This window comes from Cuculus canorus, chromosome 3 (genome assembly GCF_017976375.1).
Source record: "Cuculus canorus isolate bCucCan1 chromosome 3, bCucCan1.pri, whole genome shotgun sequence".
Classification (NCBI taxonomy): domain Eukaryota; kingdom Metazoa; phylum Chordata; class Aves; order Cuculiformes; family Cuculidae; genus Cuculus; species Cuculus canorus.
The window spans coordinates 51,967,229-51,973,228 of NC_071403.1; the positions used below are offsets into that span (position 1 = coordinate 51,967,229).

Below are 6,000 nucleotides of genomic sequence, written 5' to 3' on the forward strand. Positions count from 1 at the left end.
CTCTATTTCTTAAAAAAAAAACAAACCACAGAGAATAGGTGCATCTATCCATGTGAGAACAGTTGATTCTAAACTCCCAAACTGACAAAATGTCCTCCCTAGCATGCTTAATTAACTGTTTCTTAAAGAAATTGCATTTATATATTCTATTTGTCCTTTTAATAAGTATTTGCATCCTCTGACCATCTTCAACTGCATTTCAAAGTAGATGTAAAAGCCTCAAAGATAAAAAATGGCTTCTACAAATTTTGTGAAAACCAGCAGCTTTATAGGAAAAAAATCCATAAATTCATGCCTTTAGCGAGGGGAAAAAAGCAGGTGGAACTCTGCCTTCTCCACTGGCAGCCCCAGCAGACCAACCAGCCAGCATGCACATAGCACCAGATTTGACTAATTCTGGAACAAGCTTTAGATACTTAGCATATGAGTGTTTATCTAACTTAAGCAAATCATCAAAGAGTAAGCATATATAATGGCTTTGTCCCGTTTGTGGTAAATTCTAGAAAGCCTAAGAATATCATGATTAATACGCGCACAGTTTTTGTTGTTTGGCTTTGTTAAAATGTTTTTTCAAAACTCATATATGCAGTCTATAGAAATGTATAGTTTTTTTTCTACCACTGCATGTTCCCAAGTTAATGTTTTTCTAAATACTAAGGGAAGCACAAGTTTTACATCCATTCCAAACATCAATTTTTAAATAATGGAAATATTAAATTCTTTTTGTAGTATAACCAGGATCTGAATGAGTTTTAAAACACTCATGAAAGACAGTGAAATTTGATCTTCATCTGTGCTCAGAATAATAGGAAAGACCTACACATTTTCCATATTGCTACAAAAATTGATCACATAGCATTTTTCTAAGAACACAATGCATATTTTAAACAAACTAATCTTTTTCGTAAAATTCTGTAGCAAGATACTAACTTAAGCAAAGTTTAACTAGCATATTACCATAAGTCATACTTAAATTCTTGCCACCAAAAAGCCCCCTTAACACATTCTAAAAATCTTATTTAACTATACCTTAACTACACCTATAGCAACAAGAACTTCCTCAGTGATGCCATTCATTCAGCAACAGACACATTACAACAATATCAGGATACCATATGCAAACAACAGATCTTTCAACTTTAATAATGTCAACCTATTTCACTTGGTTTCACTAGAACTCAATTACCACTGCAAGGAACAGCAATATTCAGTGTCAGCATAACATAAAGACAGAAGGAATTCAGTAAGAAGCTGTATACTGTCTAGAATACTTTCTTGCATGAGAATAGAGCTTGCCAACCAGTTCAATAAAAATAAGCTCATAATCCTACTAATATTAAGATAAAGGTTTACAAAACTTTTGTCGGAGAAAACAATGTGTCAGTGATTTTTTTGGTAAGCATTCTCAAAAAAGGGTGAAACTGAAACAACTACTACACAGAAACCTTCCAACTATATTTAAGAGTTTATAAAGAATATATGCAATTGTAAATCTGACAGTTCCCTTGCTCTCAAAGTTGCATTTAAATATGTAGAACCCAATGCAGATCAGTTTATTTAGCATGGTTCAATAAGTTTTAGAACATCCACCAGCATTTCTCCTGTTTGAAATAGGAAGTATATACTTCTTCAGTTGAGATAACCTACTACGCAATTAAGGAGGAAAAAAAAAAACCCCAATTGAACCACTGTATATATTAGTGGGAAAAAGTTAACTTTCATTTCAATCATTTAAATATTTGAGTTTTGAGTATAGCTTTAAAAAAAAATCCAGTTCTGAATCACTGGAATTTTTGTTCTATTTCCTGTAAAAGCACCAACAGCAACATAGTTCAGCATTCCGCTTGCAGCAGTTCAGAAAAGATCAGCCTGATCCCTCAGTTCTAAATTTACAGTCATTTCATAAACTTGAGGTCACAACTGATCAACTTATTTCTTCCAGTGTTCCCAACCATGGAGATCATGATAAGGAGGTGGCACTTGCAAGAAGATGAAAAGCAATCCAGTTTTTTGTTTCAAAGTACACTCTCACAAAGAAATAGTTTGCCAACAGCTCTTTAGGCTCCCTAGCAAAAAAAAAAAAAAAAAAGTTTGCTGAGAATAATCTCTTCAACAGATGACCAGTTTAATTCTACAAGGCTTGAAAGGCATACCAGTTATCTATAAAACCAAAGATCATTACAAAACAACACACGATCTGAACCTTCAAAGCAACGCCATGGTGAGAAAAACCACTATCTTCTTCCATTCTGCCACTGCTGGAAAGGAGAAGTTTCTACCAGGTCACTGTCACAGGAAGAACACCCGTTTTCAAGAACTCTATTTTTATATTAGCAGATTTAAAGGAGGAGAGGAGAGAAGAACCCATTGACTTCTCTTGATGCTGAGGAGGAAAACGGATACATTTCAAAAAACTCTTTGAAAGCTGGTATAAACAAGGGTAGCACAGCATAGCAAGACTGCACTGCCCCCACATGTAGTGATAGGGATGATGCTTTTTCAAACATCTCAAAGCCAGAATTGGTATGACCCAAACCGAGTATCTGCACCAACAGCCTTCCTCCTCTCTTCCACTTTAAAGCCTCTCCCGTGAAGCAATACGAGAAAAAACACATCTGTCTTCTCAGATTTTAAAAGAAATTGAGAGTCAGCTCTGTGTTCATGCTGCTGCAGCACAAGCCAAGGTACAAACCTATAGATGAGCACCTGTAAATTTAATGTATGGACAAAAGCCACAAGTGACTAAAACTAATTTAAATTGAAGGGCAGAACTTGCTGAAGCTGATGACGCGTCTCCTAGTTTGTCAGCAGAACCTCCCCCGTGCCAAAAGCAGATATTAGAATTCTGAGGTTTGACAAAACCCAATTATAATAATAAAGAACAAATAACTGAAATCTGTATATGAAATGCAAATGCCTGGTTACCGGGTAAATCATCAACTAACCTGAAAATTATTCCAAATTCCAACAAGTTACAGCTAACCATGAATACAGTGCTATTGCTATAGATTCTCTAGCTCTCCTTACTGCAGTGCATGTGCAGTACCATTTTGGTGGCTGAAGATATGATACAAACCCATATGAACAGTCTAAGAGAATGACCCTGTATTTAAGTTACTCTTTCTTAACATCTACATAAGTCAGATTAGTGGAAAGTATATGCAACATCATTTTCGGTGTTCCACATCTCAACTTCAGAAACAGCTTTATTCAGTTTCTATCAAACCCCCTAAACCTACGATGACTAGAAAACCACACCTGAAACCCACTCCTGGCCAAGCATTCCTCCAGAATTCCTTTTTAAAGTATGTACTTACTATCATTAATACAGAAACACCTACAGGTCTTGGGCACCAAACAGGCTCTGCTGAGCTACCAAGTAAAGTACAAAGAGCACAAGGTCCCTGCCCTGAAGGCCTTGCTACATCTAACAGGACTAAGCATTCAAACATTCAATGCAAGCCTTTCAATGAATGACACCAAATACTACACACCTCCGCAGAGTGTTCCCAGGTCTCTCTCAGAGGAACAAATCGGGAAAAGAAAAAAAGAAACCGTATGCATCTCCTCACTTCAAAGTCTTTCTTATCAGAATAATTTAAAGAATTTCTACTCAACAATTAAACTGACTTGAATGATGGAAACTAACATCCCAAATACCCTATATATGGAATCCAGCCCAGCCAGCCACCGAAAAGACACCGGGCACCAAAAAACCGCACTTCTGACACTGCTACTCATCCTCAAATGGCGGCGGCTCGCCCAGGGCACTCACACCTGTCACCTGCCAGGCGCCAGGCCAGCCCCTTTCTCTCTCTCCTCCCGCAAAGCACGGCGAGCCCGCTGGCGGCCCTCTCGCCCGCGGCCCCCGAAACGCGGGTCCGACGGATCCCTCCTCGCCCGGTGGACGCTTCAGCCACTCGCGAAGAAGTTTCCATCTCCGCCTGGGCCCCTGCCCGCCTCACCGCGCCGGGCTGAGCTGGGGGGATGGGGGCTGCTCCCTCTCCACGCACGGGGATGAGCGGAGGGGCTCCTTCGTCTCCACACCATGGGATGGGGGGTTGGGGGACTGCTCCCTCCCCACCGCACCGGGATGGGATTGGAGGAGGGGGGGCTCCCTGCCCAAGCACAGTGATGGGATGGGATTGGGGGTGGGGTTGGCTCCCTCCCCACCGCGCCGGGATGGGATGGGGGGCCTGCTCCCCACCGCGCCGGGATGGGATGGGCCGGGGGAGGGCTGCTCTCTCCCCACCGCATCGGGATGAGCCGAGGGGATTGGGGGCTGCTGCCTCATCAAGCACCGAGATGGAATGGAATGGGATGGGGGGGCTGCTCCCTCCCCACCGCACTGGGATGAGCCGGGGCGACTGGGGGCTGCTCCCTTCCCAAGCACCGGGATGGAATGGGGGAACTGGGGGCTGCTCCCTCCCCCCTGCATTGGGATGGGCCAAGGGGGGGTTGGAGGGTGCTCCCTCCCCAAGCACCGGGATGGAATGGGATCGGCGGGGGGCTGCTCCTTCCCCACCACGTCAGGATGGATTTGGATGGGGGGGCTGCTCCCTCCCACGCCGAGGCCTCCCCTGCCCCTCCGAGGCCTGCGGGCCGGGCGAGCCCCGCGCCTCTCCCCGCATCCCGCGGCGCACAGGGAGCGGAGGTGCCAGCAGGCCCGCCTCGGCGGGGTCAGCCTTACCCCGCTGCTGCTGCTCCTGCTGCTTCTTCTTCTTCTCCTCCTCCTCCTCCGCCTCCTCCTCCTCCGCCGCCCCCACCACGGCAGCCGCCGCTACCGCCGCCACCAGCGCCGCCGCCGCCTCCGCCCGGCAGGGGGGACCCCGCCGACCCGGCCCGCTCCGCAGCCTCCCGCCGCCGCCGTCCCGCGCCGGGGGGGGAGGAGGAGGGCAGCGAGGAGGAGGAGGAGGCGGAAGGGAAGGGGGGGGGTCCGTGCTGCCGTCGCGGGCGGGAGAGGCCGGGCTGGGGGGCTCGGTGGGTGTCGGTGCCGCTCCGGTCTCTCAGCTGGAACCGCTCCCGGCTGCGCGTCGCTCCCGGCCTCCCCACCCCCTTCTTCTTCTTCTCCTTCTCCTCCTCCTTCTTCCTCCTCCTCCTCCCCCCACTCGCTGCTCTTCCAAATCAAAATAGTGTCACAATATGGCGGCGGCGGCTCAGCATCGCGAGACCTGGCCCCGCGTGCCGAGAGCGGGGGGGGCGGTGCGCGCCAATCGGCCCCGGGCGGGGTCTCGGCCGCCACCGCCCACAGCTGCGCGGGGAGGGGCGCGGGGTGGGGGGAACGCGGGAGTCCCGCGCCGCGCGCCGGAGGCCACGCCCCCGCGCCCGTTGCGACCTCACGCTCCGGGGAGGGTTATAGACCGTAGGCTGGGAAAGACCTTTGAGACTGTCACGCCCAACCGTACCTGTCCTCTACTAAATCATATGCCTAAGCACTTCATCTACCTGTCTCTTAAACACCTCCAGGGATGGGGACTCAAACAGCTCTCTGGGCAGCCTCTGCCAGTGCTTGATAACATTTTAAGTGAAGACATTTTTCCTAATGTCATAGAATCATAGAATGATTTGAGTTGGAAGGGACCTTAAAGATCATCCAGTTCCAACGTCCCTGCCATGGGCAGGGACACATCCCACTAGACCAGGCTGCCCAAGGCCCCATCCAACCTGACCTTGAACACCTCCAGGGATGGGGCATCCACAGCTTACCTGGTCAGCCTGTGCCAGTGCCCTACCAATCTTATGGTGAAGAAATTCTTCCTTATATCAAGCTTAAATCTGCCCTTCTTCAGTTTATACCCATTCCCCCTCATCCTATCACCACAAGCCTTTATGAGTAGTCCCTCTCCAGCTTTCCTGTAGCCCTTTCAGGTACTGGAAGGTTGCTGTAAGATCTCCTCGGATCCTTCTCTTCTCCAGGCTGAGCAATCTCAACTCTCTCAGCCCGTCCTCATATGGAAGGTGCTCCAGCCCTCTCATCATCTTTGTAGCCCTCCTCTAGAC

General features: G+C 47.8%; 1 protein-coding gene across 2 annotated transcripts in view; it reads right to left on the reverse strand.

Moving 5' to 3' along the window:
* Nucleotides 1-5,131, reverse strand: part of TAB2 (TGF-beta activated kinase 1 (MAP3K7) binding protein 2) — a 64,206-nt gene extending 59,075 nt beyond the window's left edge. Inside the window, exon 1 of one of the 2 annotated variants that reach the window (XR_008449104.1) lies at nucleotides 4,691-5,131. The gene's annotated coding sequence lies outside the window, so the exon portion shown is untranslated. The remainder of the gene's footprint in view (nucleotides 1-4,690) is intronic. The other variant, XM_054062273.1, reaches the window with a different exon arrangement.
* Nucleotides 5,132-6,000: the final 869 nt, after the last annotated feature.